This window comes from Manis pentadactyla, chromosome 9 (genome assembly GCF_030020395.1).
Source record: "Manis pentadactyla isolate mManPen7 chromosome 9, mManPen7.hap1, whole genome shotgun sequence".
NCBI classification, from domain to species: Eukaryota; Metazoa; Chordata; class Mammalia; order Pholidota; family Manidae; genus Manis; species Manis pentadactyla.
This window is the reverse complement of record NC_080027.1, coordinates 46666611-46686706: the sequence shown is the minus strand read 5'-3', so window position 1 is coordinate 46686706 and position 20096 is coordinate 46666611. Positions and strand designations below refer to the sequence as shown.

The 20096-nt window shown below is 38.1% G+C and overlaps 1 protein-coding gene across 4 annotated transcripts in view; it reads left to right on the top strand.

The window, feature by feature from the left end:
* LOC118914656 (interferon-induced very large GTPase 1-like) overlaps positions 1–20096 on the top strand; it is a 75862-nt gene that overhangs the window by 43574 nt on the left and 12192 nt on the right. The gene's annotated exons all lie outside the window — the stretch shown is intronic.

The following is a 20096-nucleotide window of genomic DNA, read 5'->3' as shown; positions in this document are numbered from 1 at the left end:
AAACAAGCCAAGCAGAGAAAGAGAAATACCAAATGATTTCACTCATCTGTGGAATATAAGAACAAAGGAAAAACTGAAGGAACAAAACAGCAACAGAATCACAGAACTCAAGAATGGACTAACAGGTACCAAAGGGAAAGGGACTGGGGAGGATGGGTGGGTAGGGAGGGATAAGGGGGGGCAGAAAAAGAGGGGTATTAAGATTAGCATCCATAGCGGGGTGGGAGAAAGGGGAGGGCGGTACAACACAGAGAAGACAAGTAGTGATTCTACAACAGTTTGCTACGCTGATGGACAGTGACTGTAAAGGAGTATATAGGGGGGACCTGGTATAGGGGAGAGCCTAGTAAACAAAGTATTCGTCATGTAAGTGTAGATTAATGATTTTAAAAAAAAATTAAAAAAAAAAAAAAAGCAGTTCCTATGTGGTGACCTCTAATGAGTTCTACACAATGATATAAAGGGCATATAAAAGTGTAGGCAAAGGGTCTGTTTGTGTTTATACAGAGGATCAAAGCCTAATTTGGCTACCCCAAAAATGAACTAAGATACGATATGAAAAAGAACTTCCAACATCAGCACTTTCAGGAAGACTCATGACAGAAGATGATCAGCAAAAAAAAAAACTCCAACAAAGATCCACGCACTGTCACAGGTGTAGATGCACTCATCCCACCAGTTCCTGGACTTGCCATGGGAATGATGAAGGAGATATCTAAGCTGGCCTGTGCATACAGTAAAACAAAAATTGGACTGGATCTATACTGTTGGAACTCAACCAAGAATTAGGAGAAGTGCAAATTGTAGCACTCCAAAATCTTACAACCACAGACTATTTATCGTTAAAAGAACATATGGGATATGAACAGTCCCCAGGAATGGGTTGTTCTAGTTTATCTGAATTCTCTCAGACTGTTTAAGTTCAGTCGGACAATGTCCACCATATCATAGATAAGTTTTCACAAATGCCTAAGGTGCCTAACTGGTTTTCTTGGTTTCACTGGAGATGGCTGGTAATTACAGGTATGCTTTGGTTAGGTAACTATATTCCTATTATGTTAATGTGTGTGCACAATTTAATTAGTAGTTTAAAACCTATCCATGCTGAAGTTACTCTACAAGAAGATATGTCAAAGAAATAATCAATCTTCCCAGGTTTTCTTCTGCCTGCTACTTCTATAGCTTTTCTTCTTCCTACCTAATCACAACCTTTAAATAGAACTCGTACCACATGTCGAATTTACCGAGTATCATAATTCTTCCAAGTGGTAAAGACACCTCAAGACAAATGCTGGGCATAGAAGCCACAGGGCATAAATATCCAAAGAAGTAAAAAGCTAACCTTTTCAAACAATAAGGCTTCTCTCTCACTTACCAACTTAACATTTCCCTGTATGGCCCCGGAAGATGACTGGTTAGCCAGAGACGGGTAAGATTCCTCAAGGGAGGAACAACCTAAGACAGGCACAGTCACAGGGGGACCATCAGGTGAGAAATTGGGGATCAACAGAGGTGAGGCTTAGAACCTCACCCCCCCTGTTCTGAGAGAAATCTTCTGCATACATGGATGTTTATTGCCCTCGTCTAGCTCGGATTAACACATAGTCTACAGGCACACACCTGATCATCTACATTTGCTCTCTTACAACACTAAACTCTGTTTTCTACCTTTATCTCGTATCTACCTACTTCAGCATTTTATTAAAAATAATAATAATAGAGAAATGTGGTATCCACATATAAATCAAGTTTAAAAATCAAATGAATATTCATATTTGAACTGACTGTGTATAGTTCATAATGCAGGAACAAAACCGAAAGCTTCTGTGATGACTGCCCTTGCACTGTTCACCATGTAACTTATTCACTATGTAAGAGTTTGTGCTCCATGTAAGAATTTGTTCGTTATGCATCAGAAGATTGGAGACTGACGAAAATTAGGCTTGGGGTGGATTAATGATTGTGCATTGAGTATTGACCCCCCTATACAGAAATTTATTGTGGTTAACAACTATTTGATCAATAAATATGAGAGATGCCCTCACAAAATATATATATACATATATATATATATATATAAACAGACTTCCAATTGTAAAATAAATAAGTAACCGGGATGTAATGTATAGCATAAGGAATATAGTCAAAATATTGTAACAACCTGGTATGGTGATACCTGGTACCTAGAATTATCATGTATATAAATGTTGAATCACTGTGTTGTACACCTGAAACTAATGTAATGCAATACTGTTGTCAACTACCCTTCAATAATAAAAAAAATAAAAAATAATAAAAAATAAAAAAAATAAAAAATAAAAAATAAAAAAAGACAAATCAGTACTAGAAATGTAATGTGCATGATAACTATAATCAGTCAAAATTAATTCTATGATATATAGGAAAGTTCTTAAGAGAGTAAATCCTAAAAGTTCTCATCATGAAGAGAATTTTTTTTCTTTTTCTTCTTTCTTTTCTTTTTATTATATGTATACATGATAATGGATAAAATAGAGTCCTACTTTATTTTATGGAGATAAAATACCAAACATATTTTGTTAATCATTTCACAATATATGTAAATCAAACCATCATGCTGTATGCCTTAAACTTATACAGTGATGCATATCAATTATTTCTCAATAAAACTGGAAGAAAAAAGAAAGAAATTTTACATCATCACATATATAGGTCTTTTTCTTTGTGGCATATGGTTTTGTTTATTGCTTAGAATGGCATTCTCCACTCAGTTACAATAACACTAACAACAAGAATAATAATAAATGATCTTATTTTCTTCTAGAACATTTAGTAACTTTTTGAGTTTAAAATTTGACCCTTCTGCAAATTATTTTATTTTATTGTGGCCATGTGTTTTTTTAATAATCCATCTATTTGCCACTAATTTTAAATAACAGTTTAATTACTGAGTAAATATGAATCCTTTTATGAACTTCCAACTCTGCCTATTAATGAACCTGCACCAAATTCTTTTTAAATATGAAGTTTTCTTTTATTCGTGACTATCTGGCAAGGCTAGTACACCTGCATATCTTCTTTTTCATAATTTTCTGACTACTCATGCATTTTTCTGAATATATAGACTTACCTAATTCCAAAAACAATCTTGATATATTTATTGAGATTGACTAAAATGTACATTAAATTTAAGAAAAATATATTTCTTTACAGTAATGAAGCCTCTTAAGAAAAACATCTCATTTATTCAAGTCTTCATTTATATACCACACAAAAGCTTTAGAGATTCCTTCAGATCAGTTCTACATTTGTCATTAAGTCTATTTCAACTTCTTGTCTCTGTAGTTGCCATTGCATATGATATTTTCTTTTCTATTATGCTTTTTGACCAGATATTGTTTGTACATAACAAACTCATTGTTTTTTATATTAACTTTAGAAAGCAATAACAGAATAGCTTTATTTATTCTAGTAATTCTCAATCGATTTTATTGCTTTCACAGATTTACAAGTTTAGCATTTGTAAACATGGCACCCATTCTCTCTCCATTTGTGTAACTCATTTTTTTCTTAGAAAATCTCATTAATTTGTAAATATAACAATGTTAAATACATGATCATAGTATCATAGTAAAGTAGGGAGTATCTTTGTCTTCTTAGCTTTAGCGGAAATGCTTTTGATTTTTCACTTAAAGATAACATGAGTTTCTTATGTGAAAAATGTATTTTTACCATACTATGAAAGTATCTACCTAGTCCTACTTTATTAAGAATTTTAATCATAAATGTATATAAATTTTATGAAGTTCATCTTCTGTACCCATGGAGAAAATAATATTAGTATTTCCTAATAATGAACAAGCCATATTTGGCTCTGGTGTACTTTATTTTTTAATGTTTCAGATTCTATTTGCTAAATGTAATTAGAATGTTGACCTAATTTTTTGTAAAATTAATATGTATATTTTTAATGACTTTGTCAGCTTATAATAATAATAATAGCAACCACAGTAACAGTATCAAACATCTCTTAAGCATTTAATCTGTGCCAAACAAAGGATTTTAGATGTATTAACTCACTTATGCCTGACAACAGCTTTATCCCCTCTTTACAAGTAAGAAACTGAAGCACAAGGAGGTTAAATAACTTGTTTAATATCATACTGCTACTAGATGATGAGGCCATGATTTGAATCCAGGCAGCCTAATTCCAATGCCCCTAAACTTTAACCTATAGTATTTGTAAAAATAATTAGAAGTTTTCCTTCTCTTTTTAACTTGGAAATTGTCCTTCTATCATTGGTGCTATTTTTCCCTGAATCTTGAGCCTGATTAATTTATTATTCCACTCCATTTGTAAGAGGAGGAGAAAGACAGAGGCAATGTTTGACAACTTTCTCTATTTATTTCATGCCAACTATTTTATTTAGATTTTCTATCTCTTTAATATATATGGCTCAAACAAACTGCATTTAGAACAAGATTTCCAGTGGCTTAAAAAGTCTAAGAAATAGCTATGCAATGTAAAGTATTGACAACACAGCATATATGCAATATAGATATGTTGATACATATACAGACATGTGAACTTACCTACATGGAAGAGGATGTTTTGTCTAAAGTAAACTTTCCCAACAATACCTTGAAAAACCCTAAGATCAAAGATAGCTGGATCACGGAGTTAAGAGTGCTCCTGGTATGCTCAGGGTGGAAATCAAAGAACTGCAGAAAAGCTCTGAACCAGTCTCAGTGATCAGACCTGTGGCATTTGATTCTGGGATAAAGCCACAAGAAAAATTCTCTCATTAGAGAAAGAGAGTTATAAGAAAAACTTCCAGAGGCAGCATCAGGGTTAACCTCCAGCCTTCACAATGACAGAGAATCTAAGTACCTGGGCAACAGTAGAGCAGCCAACCTGAGTACACTTGCCTTCTCATAATTAGCCTCTGCATTTGCTATTGGGAGAATACCCTGGGGATAATCATTCCATCTATCAGCACAGGTCAGTCCAACTGAAAGTAACCAAAATAGGTGCAGAAAACAAACAGAAAGAAAGAAACCAAGCTGAACACAGACCTAACCCAAGTACACAGTTAATGCTAAAGCAGAAGATTGTAAAGTAAGTAAAATTAATGTAGTTTTCCCAGAGAAATGGGAATTTTTGGTAACTTGGAAAATAGTTTGTCAGTTTCTCCAAATGTTAAAGAGCTACCATATGATCCAGCAATTTCATTCCTCCATTGATACCCAGGAGAAATGAAACATGGCTGCACAAAAACTTATACATAGATGTTTGTTTTGGAGGTGATGAAAATTATCCAAAATTAAATTATGATGATGGTTACATAACACTAAATATACTAACAAACACTGAAGTGTGCACTTTAAAAAAGTAAACTTCATGGTATATAAATTATATCTCATATATAATAAAAAAGCTATTTAAAGAAAAAGTGATTAATAAGCCATCAAAATATCAATATGCCCCAAAATGTAGAAATTGTAGATGCTACATTATCTAACATCAAGAATAAATTCCCCAAAACAATTAACAACTTGGAAACTTTAAAATATCTCTTTATATAAAGTAGAAATCAAAACTGAAACCACAGACTATTTATAAATGATTGACAACTAGAGTATTATACATTTAGTATATCACAAAATATAGGGGTTATAGAAGGATAGCTCAGGAAATTTTGTTCCTGTAGATATATAAAGAAGATGTATTTATATAAATAAATAAAGATAAGATTTTCAAATAATAAAATATATTTATTATTTTTTTAAAAATTTTTAATGTAATAAAATGAATATAATTAAAAGCTGTGTCAGAAATAAAAGCTGCATCACTGAAAAAACTAAATATACACTTACTAAATCTTTTGGAAAATCTGAACAAAATAAAAGGGAAATACATATAAATATTAGGAATGAGAGATAGGATATAATACTATAGGTTAGAATCTGAAATATATACATTTCAAGGAAAATATAAATTATAAAATAGGGCTTAAAATTTGGTTTAAAAAGATTAATGAGACCAATAACAGAGAAAAGAATGGAAAGTCAAAGATCACTTCACAAAAAAGGTAGTAGGCCTAGGTAGTTTTTGAAGCAATTTCTATCAGGCCCACAAAAATTTAAAGCAATTTCTTTCTATTGGTTTTTTATATAGGAGAATAGAAAAGAATGGAGGCCTCCAAATTCATTCCATAAGCCTCAACTGATACCCCAATTGAACAAGGATGTCTAGCATACAATAACACACACACATCTCTCCCATATACAGAAAAATTTGCTTTAAAAAAATTGGAAAGAAAAATAGAGCAGAATTTTAAAGCAAGAATAGTGGGTACCTTCATATAAATTCCTATGTTAAAAGACTCAAAGAGAAAACCTATACAATTATCTTGGTAATGGTAATGGTAGTGCTACAAGACAATCTAAGAATTATTTAATAACTTTTCCAGTAAATGGTAACTTTTATTATTAATAATTTCTTCAAATCCTGTTCTGAATAAAGACTCAGACTTATTTTAAATGATCCTTTAATATATATTCCAAATGCTTATTTTGGAGTCAAATTTCCTTCAGATTTAAGTAGTTTAAAATGAATATTTGTTTTGTTTTGTTTTACCTAATCAGCGTCTGAATCTGAATCTGAATCTGAGTCTCTTTTCTAGGCTCCAGGAATTCTCTACTTCAGGTATTTGGTGCAAGACCAACCTGCCTTCCCCTAGAAGAGAAAGTGTCAAAAACTAACTTTCCTACCTCCCCTGCCAGCTAGGGCTTGGCACATAAAGTAGGATTAGCCAATCAGATGCCCCCACCTGGGATTTTTGTATCAGAATCCAGTGACTCAAAGAGGCAGATGCAGTAGAAAATGTTTTTCTTGAAAAAGTATCAACAGTGGCGCCACTTTCGATTTTCTGGGGGCCAGTTGCAGCAGTGGCACAGGCAATATCCACAGAGCAAGTACAGCCTCTCATATTCAGTAGTAAACGTAAGCACTGTCACCGGTAGACCAGTTTTTTGTTTTGCTTTGTTTTTGCAGATATTTGCTGTGATTCTGGCTGCACAGCCACCCATTCTTCTGCCCATTCTCTTTTCCCAGACACCCTAAAGATTCTATGAGTTTCTTAAGATCCAGTCAGTAGGTTTATCTGCTTTAATCATTCAGTTTCAATTGTTCAAAACTATGAACACTGACAGACATGAGTTTACTATTATAACATGAAACTGTAGATTTGTTTATTTGTTTTTAAGAAAATCCCTATTCTTAACTCATGTAAATCATGCCATGTATACTCTCTACTCATAAGTAACTGGAATCATCTATATCTATACATTTTGTTAATGAAAGGGAGACAGAGCTCAGTGTACTGAGCCAGCACTGAACTGTTGCTACCCATTGGCAACTTCTTTTTTTGGAAGAGAGGGTACATAGGTAAGAAAACAAACCTTCTCCGCTCAAGGTATAGTGAAATTAGATGTTCTTAAACAAACTCCCCCATTCAAGGCATGGTGAAATTAGAAAGACAAATTTAACTCCTGTCCTGAAGAACATCACTATCTACTGAGAACATGGGACAAATACCAATATTCCCAAGAGCTGCTAGGCACATCCATAAAACTTACTAGTAGACAACAAAAGTAAGGATATAACTCTCAATTTTATATTTATATAAGATTGTATGTAGCATGATTTTAAAATGGGACTCTCAAGTTTTGCTACAGGGTTCCTCCTCTTACTTCCATATTCTATTTAATTGAAAGGATGATCAAAAGAACCACATACACAGACTGGGCTTCCTTGCCAGAGGAACGATTGACATTCTCCCTTCTCCCAGGTTTATTGAGCTATAGACATTCACATGTCCATTTAGTGTTGCCACCAGCATGGAGGGTGAACAAGTTAGCACACTTTCAGAAATTTGCTCAGCAAAGATACTGAGTCTCTCCAAGGTATGTGGGATACAGATGGGATCCTTTTGAAGAATCCTGCCTAAAAGAGTCACCTCTTTTAGGTGAAATTCGACAACTGGAAATGTACTGTCAGAAGGGGTTAAGGGAAACTCACAAGCAAACAGTGTACTGTCCAGTCATTAAGACTATGGGGACATTCTGCAGACTGCACAAAAGCACACCACAAGAGGCAGGATTTGAGTATCCTTGGCATGGACTATTCAACAGCTAAGAGAAAAACTACAGCTGCCCTTTACCTCTCATCCCCCCCAAACCAAATAATGAAACTGGAAAGAGGAAAGGAAATACAGCAGTGAAACAAGAAAACAAGCCATGACATCCTTCCCCACTGCCATCCTACAAAATTGTGAATCAAGCCTGAACTTGATGGAGGTGGTTAGGGGTGACCAAAGAGAGCAGCTTAGGATTTGAGGAGGGACAGAAGTTTTGATATTAGATTGGACTGTACTTTTTCTTTAATGCCTAAGACATTAGATAGTCTAACACTCAAGTTGTTCGGGGCAATGGGTGAGTTTATTTTACTCAGTTCTCATCCCCACCACAACAAAGAATTGAAGGGCAGAGACACAGTAGTGGAGAAGAGTTAAGGTTTTATTTGAATACATTCCAAGGGAGGAGTGGGCTAGAGTTAACATAGATAAAGGCAGGCTTATTTGAATAAAGTAGAGAGAAAGGAAAATAGAGGGAGGAAAGGGAAGCTCATTGAATTGCTGCTCAGAATAAGGGCAAGTCCCTTGACAACTCTTAAAAACCAGTGTAACCTGATGTCCAATGTCCATTTGAATCTGCACAGCATGGGAACTAAGTCCCTACCACCCCCGGATTTGGGGGAGCCACAGACCACTGGATGGAGTGAGATTCTGTTCTGAGAACTTCCCAAAGGCCAAGAAAAGAGATTTTCAGGCAGGCTACTAAGCTGATCTGTAAGATCTATAGCTGCAGTCCTGTCCAGGTCACCCAGGTGACAGGAACTTGCAGACCCAAATCAGAGCTCTCAGTAGCCCCTCCCTACTTATCTGAAGTAGGACAGAAAGAGTGACACACTCGAAGAAAGGCGAGTGTGGGCAACCTCAGAGAGGAGGTGCACTTAAGGGTGCAAGGTTTGGGGTTTATAGGGCTTTTTAGAGTAAGGGTCAGCATAAGGCATGATGTACACAGGTGATTTATAATTCTTTTGGAGTTTTGCCTTAAAATAGGGTTATTTAGGTGACTATGTTCATTTGAGACTTCAACATTCTTTGTCCACATAGGTTTATTTACACTTAGCAGGGCTGTCTCCTGCCCTGGTTACAAAGTTACTTGATTAAGGAGCTGGAAGAAGAGGTAAAAACAGCATAGAGGTTAAGTTAAAGAATAAGGTGGACCTTTTCACAGGCTAAAGTAAATTTTACAATGGCATCATCTAATTGATACAATGAAGACGGGTTGTGCTCAGATACTTTTTATCTGGGGAGTATCTGGACATTCTAAGTTACTCCTGGCCTTTAGAACTTCAACTGATTAACTCATTAACTCTGTAAGTCTTTTCTGGCTCTCTAGTTTTATCTGGTTAACTCTTTGAGTGTCTTTTAGTGGGCTTACTGGCCTTATTCTCCTTCTACTCGCACTTACTGTTTTTCTGCCTAACAAAGTGACTAGACAAGTTATTGGTACCTTCCAAGAATATTTTCAGGAATGGGGAAGGGAGATCTGAAATAACATGGTGGCAGGCAGAGGCTGGAGATAAACAAAAGAATATAATGATTATATAAGATCTATAGCTGCAGTCCTGTCCAGGTCACCCAGGTGACAGGAACTTGCAAGCCCAAATCAGAGCTCTCAGTAGCCCCTCCCTACTTATCTGAAGTAGGACAGAAAGAGTGACACACTCGAAGAAAGGCGAGTGTGGGCAACCTCAGAGAGGAAGTGCACTTAAGGATGCAAGGTTTGGGGTTTATAGGGCTTTTTAGAGTAAGGGTCAGCATTAGGCATGATGTACACAGGGTCCAGCTCATTCCATGAACAGGTTATACACAGATAAAGAAAGAGAAGGAGGAAGAGGGTCAAGTGGAGGAGACCACACAGATAAATCACCGCTGGAAATAGGAGGCAGTATTTGAGGTGCATCATGGGCTGCTTCCAGGAGAAATTTCCAATTATATCTGGCTATAAACTAGTGAGATGTTGTGATATAAAAAGAAATATATCTTTGGTCTTTGCCCAGGTTCTGGCACAGTGCTCCCAAAACCCTTGGAATTTCATGAATGATTGGGTGAGAAGAGATTCTTTTATTATTCATAACAAGCCCTTTTCAACTATATCTGAGTTGATGCTAATAAGTGGCTCTGAATGGGCCTTTAGATAGCTTCAGGACTGGGGCTCGCTGCCAGAGAAACTAACCTGTGATTAGAGGGTTAGAACTTTCAGCTTCCTCCTCGCCACCTCTGGGAAGAGGAACTGGAGATTGAGGTAATCACCAATGGCCAAAGATTTAATTGATCATGCCTAGGTCATGGAACCTCTGAAATAACCCTGACTTAAAGGGATTCATAAAGCCACCTGGATGCTGATTTGCAACAATTTGAAAACTCTCACAGATAATCTACATAGCCTAGAAATAACAAAAAAAAAATTATGAAAAGGTTAGCTATGTTATGAATACATTAACTATATGTATATACTAGTGTGGGTAAAATTGCAACATTTCCAGAATCAATCACCTGGCCTTAGTGCATCTCCCTCATATCAATAGGCATTTCCAAGGGGTGGAGAGTAGTCCATCTCCATATCAGTAGGTAATTACAAGGAAGAGCAAGGGCATATCTAGACCAGAGAGGTTGCACGGGGCCCTTTTTTGCAGCTGGGTCACGAGAAAGACGGGTGAGCAGAAGTGGACAACTGCTTGAAGACAATAAACGGGTTTCTCCCTTTGACTGGTTTCCCTTTCAAAGGTATTTTGCCCAGGGCTGGGAAGGTGTATTCCCCTGGAGTTACACTAGTCTATTCTATCATTTATTACCACCATAAAATCAACAGGAGGCTATTAGTAGCCAATAATTTAATAGCCAATGATTTAATTGATCATTGCTAGGTCATGGAACCTCCAAAAAAAAGCTTAACTAAAGGGATCTGGAGAGCTTCCAGGTTGGTGAATACATCCACATACCAGGAGAGTGGTACACCCCAAACTCCATGGAGACAGAAGCTCCTGTGCTTGGGACCCATCCAGACCTCCCCCTATGTAACTCTTCATCTGATTGTTCATTTGTAGCCTAATATCCTTTATAATGAGCTGGTAGGGAGAGTCCCTGAGTTCTGTCAGCCATTATAGCAAATATGTGAACCTGAGGAGGAGGTCCTGGGAAAACCCAATTTGAAGCCAAGTCAGACAGAAGTGTGGGTAACTAGAGACCTACTACAGTTGACTTTGAACAATGCAGGCATTAGGGGTACTGACCTCTGTGCAGTCAAAAATCTGGGTTTAACTTTTGACTCCCCCAAAACTTAATTACAAATAGCCTACTGTTGATTTTATGGTAGTAAATGATAAAATAGACTAGGATCCATATATAATTTAGTAGTCTAACTCCTCTCTGAAGTTCCCTGCATTCTTCTTTTGAGTGTGTCACTCTCTCTGTTCTACACCAATTAAGTAGGGAAGAGGTGCTGAGAACTCTGACTGGGGCTTACAAATTCCCATCTCCTGGGTGACCTGGACAGGACTGCAGCTGTATGATCATGCTCTTAAGTAGCCTGCCTAAAAATCTCCTTTCTTTGCCTTTGAGAAGTTCTCAGAACATAATCTCACTCCATCCAGTGCTCTGCAGCACCCCCAAATTCTGGGGTCATAGAGACTTAGTTCCTACACTGTGCAGATTCAAGTGGACACTGGATGCCAAGTGACCCTGGCTTTAGGAGTTGGCAAGAGAATTGCCCTATGCTGAGAAAGAGTTTGATGAGCTTCCCTTTCCTCCCTCTGTTCTCCCTTGTTCTCTGTTGCCTGCAAGGCAGATTCCATTCCCTGCTATTCTCACTTTAATGAATTCCTTCTTCACCTTGCTCTCTAACTTCCCTGCATCTCCAAACCAAATGCTTCCCAACATGAATAGACCTGCATAGTTCAAACCCTTGTTGTTCAAGGGTCAACTGTACTTGCAATTGGCATCTGAAATGGAAGGCAGTCTTGTGGGACTAAACCCTTAACCTGTGGGGTCTGCTTTAAATCCAGATACTTAGCGTCAGAGTTAAATTAAATTATAGGACACCACTTGTTATCCACAGAGAATTAGAGAATTGCTTGGTGTGGAAAATCCATACATTTGTCATAAGTGTCCTGTGGGCTGAAGCAGATCTTAGTAACAGTAACTAGTAATCATCTTAGTCCCTTCTTATCAAAATAAAATCATAGGTAAGTCTCCTCATGATGTTAGTATTTATAGATTTTATGATATAGATGTTGCGATTTAAAGGTGATTTCAAGAGAATGAAATAAAGGTGAACATTTATTAAGAAAAAGCAGCATCATGGTAGTGGTTAAAGGCTTAGATTCTAGTGTTAGGTGGTCTGGGGTTGAATGTTGGCCCTTTCCACTTACTACTTTTGGGGTATGGGCAAGGTATATCTCTAACTCTAAATTTCTTCAACTATAAAATGGGTATTACAATAGGGAGTTGTTAGGAAAATTAAATTAGGTAATTGCTGTAAAATCAAATAGAATAGTTCCTGGCTGTGACACAGAAGAGAGTAAAATTAGATATTTTAGAAGGAAAAAAGTAGAAGGAAAAGCAGCAGCTGCTGTCACCTTCTTCAAGGGTCTTACAGTCTAGTGTGATAACCAACCCATAGATAAGTCTGATGTATAAGTGCTGTGATTGAAAAATGAGCAGGGACATTGGAGATCCAAAGGGAAAAAGAGACTGATAGGACCTGAAAGATGAGGGAGTCAGAAAGATAAGTAGATGTGAAATGATTTCTAGGCCAAGAAGGGAAGTTAAGGAAGATAATGAAGCTGCCAGATAGTTACAGGTTGGAAATGACAAAGAAATCAGTGTCATCAGAACTTGAAAAGTAAGGAACAACAGGAAAAGATAAAGGTGCAGATATAGGCAAAGGTCACTGGAAAAAAAATTGACATACCAAGACTTAGGCCTCTGCACATGCAACAGCAGATACAGATTTTAGGGGTCTGAAGGGTATACAATTTAGAAGACTCTTTTTGCAAAACGGAAAACATAATTATAAATCCAAAAGTAGCTTCAAAAGGGAATTTTTTTAGAAAAAAAAATACTCTTAGAAGAAAAGGAATTATAACAACATATGTTAAAAAGTTGACAACTATAAGCCATAAAATCCAAAAATAGTGTATTTGTGTTAATTAGCTGATTGGTAGATCTCTGAAATTTTTGCCTTCATTTTTGGCTATATACTTTTCACACATCAATGATTTTGTATTGATTTCTATAGTGAGGATAGAAAAATAGTACTTCTTCTATCATGGTATTTAAATTTGTTATTAGTGATAGTTGGAATGTATACAAGCATGTGGCTTCATACAGCTGTATTATTTGTAGCACTAATGTGTGTGTGCCCTGTATACACAGAAATTCTGAAGAATTCTCTTGCACATGATTCTCAACAAAAAAAAGATATAAAAAGAAGTCTGATGCATTTTAAATGTTACTTTCTCAGGTGTATTCTTGACATAAGAGAACTTCCATTTTGACTAAGTATCAATGAGAACCAAATCCTGTGCTAATAACTCTTACACATTGGAAGAACTTTCCAGAGGTCAGCTTCTGGCTCCAAATATTTCAAATCTTATTGCTCTTTCACTCTCCTAGTGCCAGCATAATAGTATGGGTTCATACTGCATAGTTCCCAGATTGCGGCCTTGGTGTCTTAAAATACCAACTTCCACTGAAAGAAACCAGGGCTTCTTCAAAAAATATCTGATTCCAAGTCTGGGGCAGAAAATATAAAAGAAGAGTCTAGAACTTCTTTGCCTATCACATACCACCTGGCTGACAAAAGTTGGTGGGACCTGAATCACAGTTCAACTTCTTCCTGTGCCAAATCTGCTTCCAACCTCTTCCGGTCACAGAGGTTGATCCCTAACAAACATCTGGCACCTCACACTGTTTCAGCATCTGCTTCTGAAGAAAGCAATCTGCAACACTCTTCAAGGCCTTGCTAAAGATTGCTACATCTAAATGAATTTGAACAATGGGGTCTCGGAGAATAAAACAACAGTGCAAAAAGGAAGTAAGAGCTGTCTAACATTCCTGCACTGGTCAGAAGAGAGCAGCAGCCTATCAAGGGGTGAAAGAATGCAAGCCTTCCAGAGATGACCAGCAGGCCGAAAAATGAGTAATGGCCCATAGCTCTGCTGCAAGCAGTAGAGAGGAACATGAGACATAGCTGCCAAATGGGCAGGTCATTACTGAGTGGTAATTTAACAACCGAAAGGTGAAAAAAAGAGAGGTAGAACAGATAAGCAGAGCAAGAATAAATGTTTTCTTTTCTACATGGCCTTGCAGGTGAGGTGAGAAGGGTGTTGTCAAATAAAGAAGCCTAGGCCTTGAAGGTAGATTGCTTAGGAGGAGTGAGATGGAGGTATCAATGAGAGCCAAAACTAGGAGCACTGCCTTGGCCCATGTGCTCTACGCTATAATTATTCCTAGCCAAGCAGCTTTATAATCCTATGCAGTGGGGAGGCTCGGATGGGTGAAACTACAGATCCCCCCACCCCTATTTGCCAAGTTAAACCTATAGTTTACTCAAAGCTTTTCTTGCCTCAGTACCTAGTTTTTCTGGACCTCTGGAGCCACAGTGAAACTGGAAACTGGGAGTCTTAATGTATGATTTACAAATGCAGAATGGTAGTCTCACAAGCAACTACTGGTCTTACTAAGAGCATCACAGACCATCTCAACCACAAATGTTCCCTACTCTTGCCCTGCCTCCCATTCTAACTGCAGCTATCCGTAAGGCGGCCCTAGTTTCTGAAGCCCTAGCTCAATCATCTAAATTCCTGCTGAAACTAGATGGAAATTGCAGGCCCTTCTCTTACCACCAGATGGTGGTAAAGAGCCTTACCAGAATAATTTTGATAGATTTATCAACTTGAGCACTGTTGACTTCTGTGGCAAGACAATTTGCTGTGGCTGTAATCTTGTGCATTACAGGATGTTTAGCACAGAGTTGCTAGCCTTTACCCAATAGATGCTAGTAGCACTCCTTGAAATCATTATAACCAAATATTCATTCAGACATTGCCAAATATCCTGCCAAAAATTCATTCAGACATTCCTTGGAGTCACTCACTATGCAATGAGACACTGTAGGTTTTGAATAGGAGAGAGAAAGAGAATCAGATTCTGGTGGAATTTTTTTAAGTTTTGTTGGTTTTCTTTTTTTATTTATTACATTTTGTAATTTTTTGTTTTCTTTTTCATTGTTTGGCTTTGCCCACTTGCGTTGGGTTTCAACCCTAGATACACACTAGAACTGATAGAATCCAGACCTGGGTACCAACTTTCGAATAAGCCCCACCCACCATCTCAGAGAGACCTAGGTGTCATCTTCCCTAGGCTACAAGCATTCTCCAGAGGTCATGTCAGCAAGCCACAAGCCCACATTTTCCCTCACCCCTCCCTTCAAAGAGCCCGCCAAAAACCCTGGCAACAAAAAGCCTCTTGACCTGTTAGAGACCCTTTTTCCTTTGTTCTGCTGTCAGGACAGAGGGGGTCCCTCTCAGGTTCAGCAACAAACCTGCTTGGACTGTTGAGTTCACATCCCCTCTTTTTCTTTCATCTATTCCCTCTTTTATCTATTCCCTCTATCCCTTTCAAGAACCACCCAGCTTCACAAAACAGTTTCCTGGGCCCTACCAAAGGCCCACTGAATCAGAATCTCTGAGATTGGACCTGGGAACCTGGACTTCTTAAATCTTCCCAGGTGACTCTAATGTACCCGCACAGTTGAGGAGCTACATTGTAGGCTCCATTTCAGCAGGGACTATATTATGGAATTGACACAGATTAGTGAGTATAGAGACATAGGAGGCTGAAAGGAGACAAAAGGTAGGCAAAGGTGACTCTGGAAGGGATGTGAAAATCCCTAAGTGATAGGATAGTGATCATCAAACAAGAGAGCTCTCAAGCCTACTGAGAGAAGATAACCAGAATACCGGGCAGTGCCTTGAGCCCAGGTTAACACCAAAAGCCCTTTCAGAGGAAGGACAGAGGTAGGGTAAAAGTCACTATTGTCACAAAACTATCCTCATCCAGAGTCTGGGATGTGTGTCCCCTTTTCCAAACACCTAGGCACCAAGAAGTTGCACAAGGTTGTCACTTAAAGAAGTGGGCACAATTCATTCAAGCCCATAAGTGTTGAACATGAACAACATTGTGGTTTCAACATTCACCCATCCCATGTGATCAAGTCTTCACCCCTCTCCTCCATTGCAGTCACTGTCTATCAGCATAGTGACATGCTATAGAGTCATTACGTGTCCTCTCCATGCTGTACTGCCTTCCCCATGACCTACCTATATTGTGATTGCAAATTACAGTGCCAGTTAATCCCCTTCTCTCTCCCCCCACCCACCCTCACCAACCCCTCCTCTTTGGTAACCACTAGTCCCTTCTTGGTGTCTATGAGTCTGCTGCTATTTTGTTCCTTCAGTTTTGCTTTGTTTTTATACTCCATAAATGAGCGAAGTCATTTGTTAATTCACTGAGCATAATACCCTCTAGCTCCATCCACATTATTGCAAATGGTAGGATTTATTTTCTTTTTATGACTGAATAATATTCTATTTTGTATATGTATCACTGTTGGTTGTTTTAAAAAATAACATTTATTCAATGTAAATTTTTCAAAAATATGGAGAAACATAAAAAAGGAAATTAAAAACCCACCAAATCCCACCACTCAGATGAACTTCTGTGAACATCTTAATACAATCCTTCCAGTTGTATGAACATATAGTTAAATATGTACAATTTTGCAAACATTAGTATGTATAGTATACATACTGTCCTATAATCTCCTTTTCCACTCAAAATCTGCTATGGACATCTTTCAAGATCAACAATATGGTGTATTTTAATAAATAATTTTAATGCCTGCATAGTATCTGTTAGGCTCGAGGCAGGAAAAACAAGGACATGCAAACAGATCAGAGATACCATAAAAGGAGAACAGACCAGACCCCAAGGTCCATGCCTTATATGGAAAGGGGACAGCTCTTCCTGAATTGCATCCTTCTGATGTGCCAAATTAAACCCAGATGTCAGCCTCCTCCCTCTTGGAAGGAAAAAAAGTTTCTAGTTGTCTATTATGTCACCTTTAGCCAATCATACCTCTCCACACCCCCTAGGATAGCTTGCCCACTCCTCCCCCTCCTAATCCCTTATAAGCCCCCACCTCCCTGACCGGGTGTGACTTCCCCCGGCCTGTGATAGCCAGACCGGGGAACATTACCTGGGAATTGTGCTCAAATAAACTGCTTGGCCCTTTGTTGCCTCTCGTCGCCTGCTTATTTCGGCTAGAATTTATCTTACACTTGGTGCTGAAATCCCGGGAAGGAGTGTGAGCGTGGGACCCTGACCAGCCATTGGCAGCCCTGCCCCCTCCTTCCCCGACCCAGGACCTCAGCCTGCTCTCTGCTGTGTGGACTATTTTCCACTGAGTCCCTCAGTTTCCCCCAGTCTGTTTCCCTTCCTAACTCCGTTTCACCTAGTCCATTAGAAATGGTAGATACATCCAGGTTGGGGCATCCGGCCCCCTGGGCATCAGGCCCACCCTCTGTGGGCATCTGGCCCACCCCTGGCCCTGCAGTGCATGTGGGAGACATCCTTAATCCAGGCCCCAGGATGTCTCCCCTGACTTGGTGCACTTGGGACACTGGGCGCTCCTCTCAACGGGATTAGTTGAGGAGTAGCACAGCCCTGGGGAACCAGCCCTCAAAAGCGGAGGCTCAGACCCCATTGTGTGGTCTCATTTCTAATTTGGCTACTCTATATTTGTCCCAGGAAGCTTGCAAAAGGAAGCTAGTCTTTATTTGCTCTGAGGCTGGGCCTCAGTATCCCTTGGACAATCAATCTCGCTGGCCCCCTGAGGGAACTTTCGATTTTGGCCTCCTCAAATTATTGCCACCGGAGTGGAGAGCAGGGTGAAATCCCATATGTGCAGGCTTTTTAGACTTTGCGCTCCCGCCCAGACCTTTATGTTAAGTGTTCAATGACTCAGGTTCTCCTGGCCTGATCTCCAGTTAAGAATTGTCAGTCTCTTACTCTGCCCAGTCCTTCTTCCCTTTCAGATCCACCAGAAGACCTCAGTCACCCACCTCCCTCAGCTCGTGATCCCCTCCCCCTCTCTCCACCAGCATCTTTAAGTCCTTTGTCTTCACACCTGTCACCACCATCTTAAAGTCCTATACTCTCAACCATGCCATTGTCCTGCTCTCCTCTTCCGGTGGCTGCACCACCCCCTCTCCTTCCACCCTCACTGCCCTCTTTCCCCACCAGAACACGCTCCTCCCACCCTCTGGTTCCAGAAGCCACAGACAGGAAGCTGAGGAGAGGGAAGGCAATTAGATATCAGTGTCTCAAGTCTTTATATCGGTTTGTCTGTCTGTGTATGTTTTTGTGTAGGAGGTGTTGCTGACTGCAGTCATTGTGTCTCAGTTTGCATGTTTGTGTGTCTAGGTGTGTGGATGAAAAATATTTTCCTACCTCTGGATGGTAGTAATAAAAATTGATTTAAAAACAAGCACTTGTGAAAATTGGGCATTCTAAAACTTCCAGAAAATCTGATTTAAAAAGTTAAGCATTAATGCTAATTTGGGTTTAGCTAAGGTGGGCATGTCCTTGTGGTTATCAGCTGCCTAAGTTTACCTAAGGTCATTTAAGTTGATGTTATCTGCTAAATCTTTTAAGAATAAAATGCTTAAAAGCTTAGCTTTGTCTAATATTCAGTAAAGGTCTTGTAAGTAATCTAGCATAGTTGTTACAAATGAGTGAACTAAATAAGTGTGGCAAGTGAACACCTTTTCAATTGTGTGTTACAGTGTATATACCTACCTACAGCCTGAGAATCTTTGTAGTAACCTAAAACCTTAAAGTTTTGCTAAGTTAAGAAGATATACTTTGTGTTTAGTAAGAGATTGTGCTGTAAAGCTCATAGTTACAGAAATTATAAAATGTTCATAGATTTGTCAATCTAAAGAATGCTAATGTAACAGTTTACAATAGCCTGCTTCTCAGTGTTCACTAAAAATTAAGGTACCTAATGGTTTTAAGTTCTAATTAAAACTACTTAAAGTAATAAGGAAAACATTTCTGCATCCTAAAGAATATGTCTTTTGATAAAAGAAAATAACTTTGTTCTAAAGTATAGCTGTTTTTACAGAGAGAACTCTAAATGAAAAAAGAAAGGTATAGAAAGTTTGTAGAAGAATTTAATATGGTCATGCTATATAAAATTAAAGCAAATGAGTCTCAGCATCAAGTACACAGCAAAATTAGAATTTTATTTTCAGGTAAAAAAGACAAAGTTTTCTTAACTGTTAGTCTGCTCTTAATATTGAAAGATTGCAATGGGTTCTCTAATTGTTTAATCAAAGTAGTTTCTCATGCTTAAAGTCTCAGTGAGTTGTCGGAGTATTTAAGAAAATCAGATCTTAATATTAAAAGGACTAAAAACTAAACTTTGCTAACAACTGTGTAACCTTCTTTATTTACCTTTAAACTACTTTGTTGTCATTCTAGTTAAATAGATAAGTATTGCTTCATGGGAACCTAAAATCCTATTTAAGCAAGTGCCAAAGAAACTTTCTTCTGACAACTTCCCAAAATCAAATTCAAAAAGGTACTTTTACTTCTAGTTAACTGATATTTTCCAAAGGGCCCACAGAACATGTCAGAGGAACTTTTTCTCATTGGAGAAAATACTTAGCTAATTTGGCTTATTTATCTGATATATATTTACCTAAAAAGCACTGTCAAAAAGAATGATGCTAAACCTTGTTACTGAATGTTTTGTGTTACAGAAATATCCAAATTTCCTTATGACAACTGTCTTACAGTAAGCTCTCATCAGATCTTTAACCATTATCATTTGTAAATCTTTTGTCATCTATACTC